The following is a 12,723-nucleotide window of genomic DNA, read 5'->3' as shown; positions in this document are numbered from 1 at the left end:
TTGAAGTGTGTCTTCCAGCAGCAGCAAGTGAAGGGAAGAAGAGGAGTGGAATGGGCAGAAGGACAGAACAGGAATGCAAGAAGGGCCGTTTGAGGAATGGTAAAGTCTCGAGAGAGTGGGGATGGAGAGGTGTAGATGTGGCAAATGGAGGGCAAAGAGGAGGCAGAGTTAGAGGTAAGGCTCAGTGCCTCGGGTAGGTTGTTTAAGAAACAAGAAGGAGCAGCTGAAGGAATAAAAAGGGAGAAAACCAGGCTAGGTGGAGAGGGAAAGCTAGAAGAGTACAGAAATACGTGGCAGCAAGAAGGCAGGGTGAGAGAGACCCACAAACAGGGTTAACCAGGTTAGGCAGAGTCTCTCTAGTCTCCATTGGCTGGTTTCTTCTTCACGCAGGTGTGTGGCCAGGCATGTTATACTTTTGACATTCCCTTTTGTCTGAACTAGTAATGAAAGTGTATGTGTTGACTGAATGTCTTCTGCCATGTTACGGATTGCCCTGGTGAAAGCAACCTAAGATTAATAATTTTTTTCAATTTTCAATGCTTCATTGACCTCACTAGTGGCTGAGGTAGTGGAGGAGAAGGCAAAGGTCACTGGAAAGAGGGGGGCATGGGGAGCCAGGGAGAAAGGAAACAAATCTAGCACTAATCCTGCAGGATTTGCTTCCTCGTCAGAGGTTTATTTCACACAGTTTTCAGAACCTCAGTTTCTTTTAATTTTGTTGCAGTATCAGGTCTGACAAGACTGCTTTGAGTCAAATCAGTCAAGCACTAATTCCTGCTACACTAATTGTCTGAAGAATTGAAATCACAGTCTTTACTCTGAAATTAATTTCACTTCTCTATAGGACTGTGTAGTAAATACTTGGTACACTGTATTGTATACACAATACAATAACAGTATTGCTAAGATTTAGAACTTACATAATTTTTCCTCATAGCTCTCAACATACATTGAGAAGAAAAGTAATTTTTTATATCCCTTGTGTACATTACAGTAAATAATTAATGCATGCAACAGGCTGTCATAAACATTTACAGTACTCTAGAACATCTATTCATTGTTCAATAATTAATGTATTCATGCCACAAACAGTACACATTACAGATTATGGTAAATTTATTAATCAGAGGCATTGTGGACAGTTTCCAAGCCATGGACATAACCAAATTAATGACCTGTTAGACTCCATAATAGTTGATTTATTATTTATTAACTCTTTTTTGGTAAATGTATTTTTGATATCAAGTATAAATCATTATCCTCAGACCGTATTTTGGAAGAAAAGGTAAAGAAAAATGAAGTGACTTGCTCAAGGTCATTTTGTCAGTATGTGGCAGAGCCAGGCATGAATGCAGGTTTCCTCGTTTTGCCAGATCTCTCTCGTACGTGCTGTTTGTGTACATTTTTTAATTTCCTTTCCCTCTCCACCTCTGAGCCAGAAGCTGAAAGTTTTATCAGCAGCAGGATCAGCTTGCTGTCCTAGTCTGAAACAGACCTTAAGAGCTGGAGTGGATGAAGTAGGAGTCTGCTCAAATGCATGTAAGTAGGTAGATGGGGTAATGCACATCCTGAAATCAGAGTTTGTATTTAAATAACCACTGTAAAAAGAGTAACTTTGAATGGTAGTTTCCATTGCTTTGTAAGTTCTGTTTCCTGTGTGGTTTGATGTGTCATGGTTTGTGATGCTCTCAGTCAAACAGAAAAGGTTAGCTGGTATAAATCTGTACAATTCAATTACCTAGTAACATTCTGCACAATTATTAGTGCACAACTGCATAGTGTTACACACACTACTTCGTTGTTATTACAAAATTAATTTATCCACACTGAACTGTGCCCTCACTCAACCGTTACTGATGGGCAAGACCTGCTGAAGACAATAGAAAAGGGTCTGGAAAGGAACTAAGGAAGGGTGTCAGAATTGGGCTAATAGTTAATAGGTTTTCTCAAAATTGTAAGCTGGCAACATAAGCTACTGGAATAATATGAAAAGTCAAGATCATATTTATTCCAGTAATGCTGGTAAAGCTTATTCAGAACAAGCATAAAGCAGAATTTGAAAGCCTACTTGCAGCTGAAAGGAATATTGTACTTTTTCTTTCGGTGTAGATCTCTGCAGAAAATAGCATCTTTAGTCAATGCCAAACATGCATTATTACATGGTGGAGCATATATCCCTACTTGTATTCAGTGATTTTCAGGTTTTGTGCTTCCGGGAAAAACATACATGCTGAGACGATCTCTGATGTTTATATATTTAATTATTTTAAAAAAAATTCTAGTTGGAACATATTTTGCATGAAGAAATGAGATCTGGAGATTGTTTAGCTCTGTAACAGCTGTTAAAAAACTGTGACCTTCAGGGCAAAGGGAGACTCAAGAAAGTCTGCTTCTCAAGACAAGCCTACATTTCTAGGGTCCTAGTCTTTATGTTTGATAGATACTCAAAGTTTTATTTTCCTGCTTACTACCTTGAAATGTTCTATTTCCTATGATTTTTTGTCTTATTCTTCCTAAAGATAGTAGTTTGGTTTTGGTTTTGAAATCAGTGCTAGGAGATAATTAAAATTGTATTTCACTTTTCTACATGTTCCAGTTCATTCCTAGAGATATGTTTCTCATGGTGTTGACCAGATATGACAGCTGCAAACAGTATCAAAAACATTTGGGCAGGTATGTAATCAGAGAAAAGCTAAATTATGGGCTGAAGCCCTCTATATTTTCCATAATACACAATAAAAGTTTCTCTTGCTGCTAGCAGGTAACACTTCGCAGCAGTAGTGTTCTGACTGTGTTTTATGTCCTGATCAGGAAAATGAGTTCTTCACCTAGTTCTCCTGCTTACCTAGTGTTATTTTTATGTTTGTTTGTTTCCAGACTGGAGAAACATCGGGTTGTGTGAATGCAGAATTCACGTGCACCTGCCTAAGTTGCATGACCTAGAGAATAAGTCTTATTTGTTTTCAAAGCTTAGTGAAGCAAAGCTATTAAAAAGTGAAAATATTAAAGTAGATTTTTCTGACTTGAAGTTTGCAACATGCCCTTTTTCAGAAAATCTTCTGGATTGAAAGAATGTCAAGTAGGTCACCTAGCTTTCTCTACATAGTGTGACATTATTCTCATCATTCCTGCAATACCCTGAGTGATGGATCTCATGTTCAGCTTTCCATATCTCTGGTGATTCTTACATAGTGTTCAGTTGCCTGCCTCTTCTTAGAGTTGTAGGGACCTGTTCTTTCTTCTTCTGTTTATGTAAACCAGTAATTACCCTTTTGAACCAGTGATACAACACGGATGCAAATCAGTGCATATGAGGGAATCCCAAAGCTTTTTTTTAGTTGGTTTTTTTACTGTTTTGCTCAAGCTTACTCTTCTAAACATTATTTTTATATCAATCCTAATGGGATAATGAAAGTATTCAGTCTTTGCTCTATTCAATTCATTTTTATCATACTTTCTGTTGCAATAATTTTGGAGTGTCAGAAAATTACTTACATTTATTTTTTTATATGTGTAATCTTTACTTCTGGGTTCTATTTGCTAAGTTGCTTCTGTGTGTAATTTTACCATTCTGGATATTTTATCTTTGAAAAAGGCATTGTTTCAGGCTGACAGATTTGAATTAAGTGAAATCATTGAAGTGATTTTTTGTTTTGTTTCCATGCACTGTAACAGGCTGAAACGGAAGACAACACCATTGTGAAGCTGAAGAATTATATGTAGTAGTTTATGACCCTGCTACTTCTTTTGTGACTTGATCCAGTCAGCTACAGACCTGTGGACAGTTATGATGACTATTGATAGCTGAAAGAAACAGCAAAGTGAACGTGTAAGTAGCTTCTGCTTCTCTCCATGGGTCTGACAGAAAGTGCTACTCTGTGTGGTCTAACCTGTTCAATATAGGATATAGCATCTGCCAAAGGCTTGTGAATCCACCTCAAAGTTTCATGTTTAAACTAGGCAAGAAGTATCTTTGAAGAAGAGATCCGAGATTGATTTAAAATAGCAAGCAGTGTCAAATCTGTTGTGTCCCTTGATGGGGTATTTTGCTGCTTCAGAACTCACTCTGGAAAAAATCCATTTCGAGTCTCAGTTCCAAAAATTCCTTTGGATTGGAATTTGCCCAGCTGAGCTGATATACAGGATATGAAAGGGAAGAAATTATGGAGGTGGAAGCAGAAGTCAGGAAATAATTAGATTATGTGGTATGTTACCATAGGTTGACAAAAACCCAGTCTGTATTTCGTTTGTTCCTAGAGAATGACTGTCTGTTTCTGATTCCATGGGATAAGAGACATTTTAATACTTTCTTGTAAGTCATAAGAAAGAAGGAAGATGCTGTTTTAATATACCTTCTTAAATATTGCTATGTTACTTGAAATTAATAAATATAGTATGTACAGTTGTATTATAGGTAGGTATGAATGAATATATGCTGTAAAAGTGTCGTACAGGTGAACACTGTAGAAAGAATTGTCTTTTTGCTCTATTTAATGTCTTCTCATTTACAGTAGGATGCAGTAATGGAAGAAACTGGACTATCCTCTTATCTTCCATACAGCTATAATGGGAAAAAAAAAGAGAATGTTCTGATATATATTGTGGGGAAAATGGACGTATAGTGGGGAACAATCATCCAGACATGAACCAGTCTTGAAATAGTCAGGCTGGGATAAATTATCTGGACCTCCTCAGTTACTTCTAGGATCACAGTGACAGAGGGGTCACCCACGAGCTGTATGAGTCTGCTGCTTGTATATTATTTGCCTTTCCTTTCAGACGTTACAGTGTTGTAGGCTGACACCCATTTTCTGTATATAGAACTAGACCAGTGACTCAGGTCAGAAGTAACAGTTCAAATATAATAGATAGATCTTTATGTAATTGATGATAGCCTCTGTTGCTTCCATTCATTTCCATCTTCGTTTTTGTGAGGCATTTTTGAAGTTGCAGGCTTTCTTGGTCACTTGTAATAATCCACAGGCAGGAAGAGCTAAAAGAATGAAAAGTTGTGGGACAGCAGTGTCCCTAGTACCCAGCAGCTTATTATTATACGCTTGTGTCTCCTGTTCTACCGCTCACCTCTGCAAAGCAAGATAAAAAACCCTTAAGCAGAGCACTCTCTTCCCCTTTTTCCTCCACTTGTAAAACACCCTGACTTCCGGAGAGGAGGAGAACCCATTTACACGGCTTTTGGGAGAACTACCCTAAAGCTGTGCACTTTCTCCTACTGGGCACTGCTCAGAGGGGAGGTTGTTCTCAGCTTTGAGCAGTAGTAAGGGGGTGGGAGGAGGCTGGTTATAGCTGGGGATGAGAAGCATGCGTTTACATAGGCTCCTTTTCCCTGCCACCTCTCCACTCTCCAGCAAGCGTGGGTTTATTTTAGCATTGGCCTTCTGAAACAGGATTAATTTTCCCCTGAATAGGTCAGCCTGGGACAGGGCCAGGATCCATGGCCTTCCATAGCTGGGGTGACTTGGGAAGCCGGAGATACCTACTAAGTAGACAGAGCCTCTAACTGCTGGGCCTGTGCCCAGTGCAAAAGAAGTGTCCTGGAATAACCTTTCTGATAGCAGAAAGATCCGTATGGGGTCTTGTTTCAGAGGCTGGTGTCAGGCTGGACCAGGCTGTAGTGCTACCCTCTGCTGTTGGGATTTGGGAAGAACGTAAAAGGCAGCAATAAAATCCAGCCAAGCGTTAACAAAATATAACTGGGGAAGCAGCAGTATGTGAATACATAAATTATTTCATCGTCTCATTTTGTACAGTGCTTCAGCCAGTTGAAATGTGCCCTCATATCTTCACTTCATGTTCAGTTCGTAGCAGCAGATTATAGCTAATAGCTGTATTGGGTTTTAGCACTGGTAGTGTCCTGGCCATGCAAAGCATCTTGTTACCCAGAAATCATACTTTCTAGCATGATTGCTTGTGTTTCATTGTGCAGGGGAGATGCAGAGGAAGGAATTTCCATTAGTAAGTCAGATTTTTATAACTTTGTGTAGAAAGCTACAGCCATCCAAAATGACTCTTAATTAAGTATAGGATGCATAGAGGTGTCTAGGACTCTTTTTCCATAGCTAATCTGGGAGCCAGTGTGGAAGCAAACTGGAAGTAATCCGATATTTACATCAGAACTAGAGGGAAGTGCCATCAAGGGGCATTTCCTGGCCCTAATGCAGTATACCCCTGCTAGACTTGAGGTGCAGGTAGCCCTGAACCCTTGTAAATCTGCAGATATCCTTGGTAGCTGTTAAGAGCTGTGCTTGGGGCTCTGTTCTGGAACACAACAGCCACATCAGGGCTGATTTCAAGGCCTTACTGAAGTCAATGGGTTTGTGGTATATGATTCGGGAAAAACACTTGCTTTACTTCCCAAAACGTTATAATGTTAAGTCTTGATTCTCCTCTTAATGTTTGTGTCTTTAAATGTGGTATTCATGTTTTGCTTTTTCGTCCTGATTTTAAAATCCTTGCCTTCAGTTTCTTTGCCTCGGACACACTGCCCTGACTGTGTGGGGCTTTGATCTAGCTAAATAGATTTGATTCCAGATATGACTAGAGAACACAAGTGGTGGCTCCCTATCAAAGAAAAGAAATTTCTCACTTTCTGACTAGTGCAAAAAAAAAATCTAAACAATCTCAATAAAGGCAGAACTGATCTATAACGTTGTGACTCAACTAATGTTGTACAGTGATAAATAAAATTAACTGTAGTCATTAGTCCTGTCAGCGACTCAACAAATTGTTGTAGGATGTGCAGAGGTTTGCAGTGACTTTTTATGCAGGCGGTTTGTGAGTGATGAAATGAATCAAACCTTCCATCAAAATATGTAAGTTAATTAATGATTTTTAGAAGTGTGATTTCACTTTGTGAAGTGGCTGTAACAGTGGAGCTGTGAGGCTGTTCAGTTGTCTCCCCCTGCCTTTGGGAGTGAATATTTTGATTTCTGTTAGAGAAACCCTTTTCTAATACTCAGGCCTGCAACCTCAAGCCGAGCTTTAAAAGGTAAGGCCTTTTGTGCTTGTGTTATAAACAATAATCAGGCCGTAAGTCTGGGCCTATTTGAGGGAAGACCAGTAAAAGTGCCTGTTTCGTTTTCCTTTTCACTTGGTTTGCTCTTCAGTTTTGGGATCATTTGACTTAATTTCCCTGGCTCCCAAAGCAGAAGAGAGAGGAGAGAAACTATACTATTGCCTGGCTGAGATGATGATTTGCTCAAGTAATACTCGCACCTCAGCCAGGGTGGCAGGAGGACCTGGTTGACTAGAACAGTGATCATATACCTCTCTACATAGCCCAGGTCTTTGCTAGCATTTGCAGCAGAAAAGAGTTCTAATGCAAGATAGAAAATTGATCAGTTTTACTTCTAGTCTCAGAATTTGAGGGTATTGGCTGAAAACAGTAGAAACGGGTAAAATCTGATTGTGTCTCTTCTTCCATAGACTTCACAGAGAAATGGGAGATGGGAGAATCAGTCCAGCATCTGGTGTGACTGCAATTGAAGCCAAGTTGGCAAACTTGTCTCAGTCTGATTTTATTTCACTCTTAGCCACGTTCTAATAAGTGTCTGTCCAATCGCATTTATTTTGTTTAATTTGCGAGCCCTTTGTGAGTGTAAACTGCTGGAGTCTGTGAAATTTGAAACACAGAAAAGTCACCTGTGATAGAAGAGAGGGATCTTTTTCCAAAGATAATAGTCTTTGGACAGGATCCCACAATTTGATGCTACCACACGGGCACTTTCTGAAATGTGTTAAAAAATCAGGCATTAGAAATGTCTGTCTCCATTATAGTTAGCTCGTTCACATGTAGCTAAGGACTCTGGATATCTGCATTGGGACAATGTCCTGGTTTCAGCTGAGAGGATTGATTTTCTTCACAGTAGCTAGTGTGGGGATATGTTTTGGATTTGTGCTGGAGACAGCATTGATAATATAGAGATGTTTTTGTTCTATGGACCTATTGCTGAGCAGTGTTTACATGGGGCCAAGGCCTTTTCTGCTTCTTGCACTGCCCTGTCAGCGGGATGGCTGGGGGTGGACAAGGAGTTGGGAGGAGACACAGACAGGACAGGTGACCCAAACTGACCAAAGGGATATTCCATACTATATGACGTCATGCTCAGTTTATAAGAAGCTTGGGGGAAGAAATGGGGGGCGGGGGGGGGGGGGCGGCGGCGTTCGGAGTGATGGTGTTTGTCTTCCCAAGTAACCGTTACGTGTGACAGAGCCCTGCTTCCCTGGGGATGGCTGAACACCTGCCTGCCCATGGGAAGTGGTGAATGAATTCCTTGTTTTGCTTTGCTTGTGTGCGTGGCTTTTGCTTTACCTATTAAACTGTCTTTATCTCAACCCACGAGTTTTCTCACTTTAACTTTTCCAATTCTCTTCCCCATCCTGATGGGGGGGGAGTGAACGAGCAGCTGTGTGGTGCTCAGCTGCCAGCTGGGGTAAAACCACAACAGGCAGGTGAATTGCATGCTGATTGCCTGCCTGAACCAGTCCTGCTGCAGGAGAGTTGCTGCGCCCTCATGGACTCCATTGTACTGAAAGTGGCAGCATCACCAAGTCGATTTCAGGAAGGGACATTTGCACACGCTTGCAAAGACAATCAGCCTTCTTTCATTAAATGGCTTTTATAGATCCTGGGTGTTTGAATACTAGGGTGGATCTTCTTGATTTTTCTTTGGTTACTGTGAGCTGCTGTGCAGAGCCTCATCCATCAGTGTCCTCTCAGTCCCTTACAGAGGCAGACAAACCACAGGCAGTGATCACTGGAGAAATCTGCTGTCCCTATCACCTTTGCACTCCTCCTGCAATATGAAGCTGACAGAGAAAAGGTTTAAGGATCCAGGTGGAAATATCCCTTGTGGAAGAGAATCCCTGGTAGCTTAGAAACCTTGGCATCTGGCTAACTGTCAGCTGGTGGGTGTCGTGCATGCTCCATTCACTGCCTACTTCTGCTCCTGGGTCACCAGAAACACTAGCCCCTGGACCCCAGAATGATTCCTGCTCTTCTTTGCAGGAATGCTGTGACTGCCCTGCAGTTGAGGTTTGGCAGTGTTAGCAAAAACTGAGTGTGGATCTCATGCTATGTATTTATTGCTAATGCTTCTTAACTGGAGGCTGGGGGCTTTCTCAGTGCAGTAGCCTTTATTCTGGAGGACTTGTGGTCACAGAGGATCAGTTTAGAAGTAAATGTTTAGTTTGAAACATGCCAGCAAAGTGTCCTAAATGATTCACTACTGTGCTCAGTTGTTTGAGATCTCTGATATGTTGTTTATATAAGGCAGTATTTTTGTATACCATTCCTGTACAGTGTGGGCTGGAGGTGTATACTCGGAGGGGGAAGGGAGACAATTTTCCACTTACCATATAGGGTAGACAACACATCTGAAATGAAATTGGACCCTTTCTCCAAGTGATGGAATCTTTAGTTAAAGTAGGTCAATCCTTTCACTAACCTAGGGCTCATTTGTTTTCAAATTGTGTTTCCTTAGTATTGTTTTATCTTTTTTACATTTTTCTCAGAAAAATGGACAAATTTAAGAGAAAGGTGATAAGTCAGCAGAAGCTTCAGGCAGCAAATGAGCGCAGGTAAGAATGATTTTCTTTATCCAGAACTATCTAGCTGTGGGGAGATAGAATTTTAACTTCCTAGGAATGTTTCCTTAAGCACCCTTTTTCACAGTGCCTGCAGCTAAGTGCTTTCAGGGCACACATGTTGTATTTCTGTATAAGGGAAACTATGTGAAGTAACCAGATTGTTTAAGGGGCAGAGAAATAATAGATTTTCAAGTTGATTTTTCATTTTCAAACCACAGCTGGACAATCATCTGTCACCTCCCCATCCTCTGTGTACCCAAGATACTGATGTTCTGAAGACTAAAAATCTGACAAGCTTTTCATTATTCTTAGAATGATTATTCTTGCATGTCCTGATCAGTCACATTAGAGATTCTTGTCCTTTGTCCGGAGCAGTGCGGTATCTGTAGCTTCAAATGATTGTGCAGGTCACTAAATGTCCTGTATCTTTAAGGGGAATATTGCATGATTACGTGGTTTTATTCCTACGTCATTCTGAATAGTTACAGAGAGCAGTTCATGCCTGCTACCAGGTAAGCAAGACAGTGACACCTCTGAAGCTTCAAGAGTTGTCTGCCTGGGTACACATTTCCTGCCATCTGTCTCTAACAGGGAGATCTCACCACTGTTCAGGAATGAGTTTGACAGCTCCTGATAACTTACATTGCTTCAGCATGAATTTTCTTCCTCTTCAGTGCTTTCCTGTAGGTCAGATTTATTTCAGATCCTTAGGCCACAATATAGAGTTTTTACTGCTGTCAGTGTCTTCACAGCAGCAGATACACAGATATCCTCTTTTGGATAGAAGCCCAGCGGCACCCAGCTCCTGCTTTTTTCTGGCCATGGTATACCTGTGGATGGCTTGCACTGAGTCTCTGGGATTCTTTAGCCATTTTCCCCATTTCTCCAGGGTGTTGTCCTGGATAGAGGGGAGTCACTCTGAGCTGGAAAATAACAGGTGATGGTTGGAGGAGATCCCACTTCCTGCTTCACAGATACAACCCAAGTCTTTCGAAGATTGTGGAGGATGCGAAGCTGTCCTGTCAAACAGCTTAGAAACTAGTGTTCACAGAGAGCTTTCTTCTGTGTTTGCCTCTGGGAACAGATTTCTTTTTGCATTGCTTATTCCAGGCTGGGAACAGCAGGCTGTGCTGCACCTCCTACAGTCTCCTTTCCATGAGGAAATAACAGCTGTCTTGGTTCTCACCAGTAGCTACAGTTCTTCCCTGCTTCTTTCTACTTTGCTTTTTCTTTAGATATATTCAAAGGGACCCATGCTCTGCTGACAGCAGATCCAAGTATTTGTATAAATGGTTTTAAGATACATGATTTGCATGAGGAAGCAGATGACTTCATGACTTACCACCCAAAACCACTTCTGGGTTCTGGACTTTTTTCTTGGCAATCCTTTCCTTCAGAGAGAGAAACTGCTTAGAGACAGATGAGTGCTCACTGATTCCCATCTTATCTGTGTGATCTAGTAGCATCTTCTGAGGGGGGAAAAAAAGTTTTTACCATCTTTGAAGCCACGGGCACTGAACACAATACTCATTTCCAGAAATGAAAAGATGTGGTGGAGTGCTGCATATATCAGTCCAAGCCCCAACAGGCAGGGCATCACCAGTCTTTTAACTCCCTAGTCAGAAACAGCAGTGCAAAGTAAAGCAACACTCAGAGCTAAAGCATCACCTTGTCTTAAGAGGTGCTATTTCAGTACACTGTTGTGGAGCAAAAGACTGGAGTTGGACCATCAGCTCTGAAATGCCTCTGCTATGACAAGCTAATTGAGTAGATGTGGTGGGTTGGTGCTGGCCAAGAGCTAAGCACCCACACAGCTGCTTGCTCAGTCCCTCCCAGGCAGGACGGGGGAGAGAACAGGAAAGCACAACAGAGCAGAGTAAACACAAAAGAGAACAGAGCAAAAGCAAGAAAACTCTTGGGTTGAGATAAAGATGGTTTAGTAAGTGAAGAGGAAGAACACAAAGTGATGCAAAGGCAATCACTTACCACCTCCCACAAGCACATTGATGCCCAGCCAGTCTCTGAGCATTGGATGCAATAGCTACCTTGAAAAGACATTCCTATGGCCAATTTTTATTGCTGAGCATGACGTTGCATGGTATGGAATATCCCTTTGGCCAGTTTGGGTCAGCTGTCCTGGCTGTGTCCCCTCCCAGCTTCTTTGCACCCATGCTCCCCAGCCTACTTGCTGGAGGGAAGCAGCATGAGAGAAAGCCTTGGTGTTGGGCATGCACTGGCAATAGCCAAAAGGCTGGTGTGTTATCAACAGTGGTTTAGTCACAAATCCAAACCACAGCAGCATATGGGCTGATGTGAAGGAAGTTAACTCAATTCCAGCCAGACAAAGCTGCTTAACACTAATGCATACTAGATCAGAAATTGAGGATACGGTTTCATAGTTGGTGTAAGAATCCTGATGACTCAATGGCAGCTCTCGGCTCCTTCTGCCTTCCCATCACACATTCCCCATCTCCTCTCATGTCAGCACTAGCAACCATGCAGCCTTGCAAAAACTGAACTTTCAGCATGTCCTCAGTAGTGAGTTGAAGCTGTTATGCAGGCGTGGGGCTGGGAATGTCTGACTGGGGCTGGGGAAAATGACAGAAGTGACCTTTCTGGAATAGACCTGTCAGTTTGTGACATAGCTGGGTGGCTTTTATACTGTGATTGTACTTCACCATTTTTATATGCCCCTAATTAATCTTTCCCACCTCTGCTCATTTCCTTCTAAATGACTACTATCACCATGTGGTCTGTAACTCCTACTTCAGCTTTAGAACAACTAGAGAAAACTGTATATGGAAAAAAAGTATCCAATGGTTTGGTTCTCTGAAGCTATGATGCATGAATCTCTCAGTAACAGCTAACTAGAAAAAGGAACTTATGTTACAGAACTAGATATAAAAGTTGCTCATATATTATGTATTGCAATGCAATATGGATAGAGGAGATTAATTTTTTACTTTGCGTGTTTTTTCTTAGTGGCTATCTACATAGGTCTTTAGAATGTGATATACAGTGTACAATATTTTGCAACTTTTTTTTTAAGTTAAATCTGAAACATGTACAACAACAATGTGGAAGGTTTTCATATGAAGTTCCTCTTCTGAAAACCGG

General features: G+C 41.3%; 1 long non-coding RNA gene across 3 annotated transcripts in view; it reads left to right on the top strand.

Annotated features, from left to right (window-relative positions):
* The first annotated feature begins 1,328 nt into the window (after positions 1–1,328).
* LOC142601749 (uncharacterized) overlaps positions 1,329–12,723 on the top strand; it is a 48,637-nt gene continuing 37,242 nt past the window's right edge. For 2 of the 3 annotated variants that reach the window (XR_012835340.1, XR_012835339.1), the window contains exons 1-4: positions 1,329–1,539; positions 2,597–2,673; positions 3,676–3,829; positions 9,532–9,597. This is a non-coding gene — a long non-coding RNA (uncharacterized LOC142601749). The remainder of the gene's footprint in view (positions 1,540–2,596; positions 2,674–3,675; positions 3,830–9,531; positions 9,598–12,723) is intronic. The other variant, XR_012835341.1, reaches the window with a different exon arrangement.

Source organism: Balearica regulorum, chromosome 4 (assembly GCF_011004875.1).
Source record: "Balearica regulorum gibbericeps isolate bBalReg1 chromosome 4, bBalReg1.pri, whole genome shotgun sequence".
NCBI classification, from domain to species: Eukaryota; Metazoa; Chordata; class Aves; order Gruiformes; family Gruidae; genus Balearica; species Balearica regulorum.
Note: the sequence above shows the minus strand (reverse complement) of the source record. Positions and strands in the feature narration are given on the sequence as shown.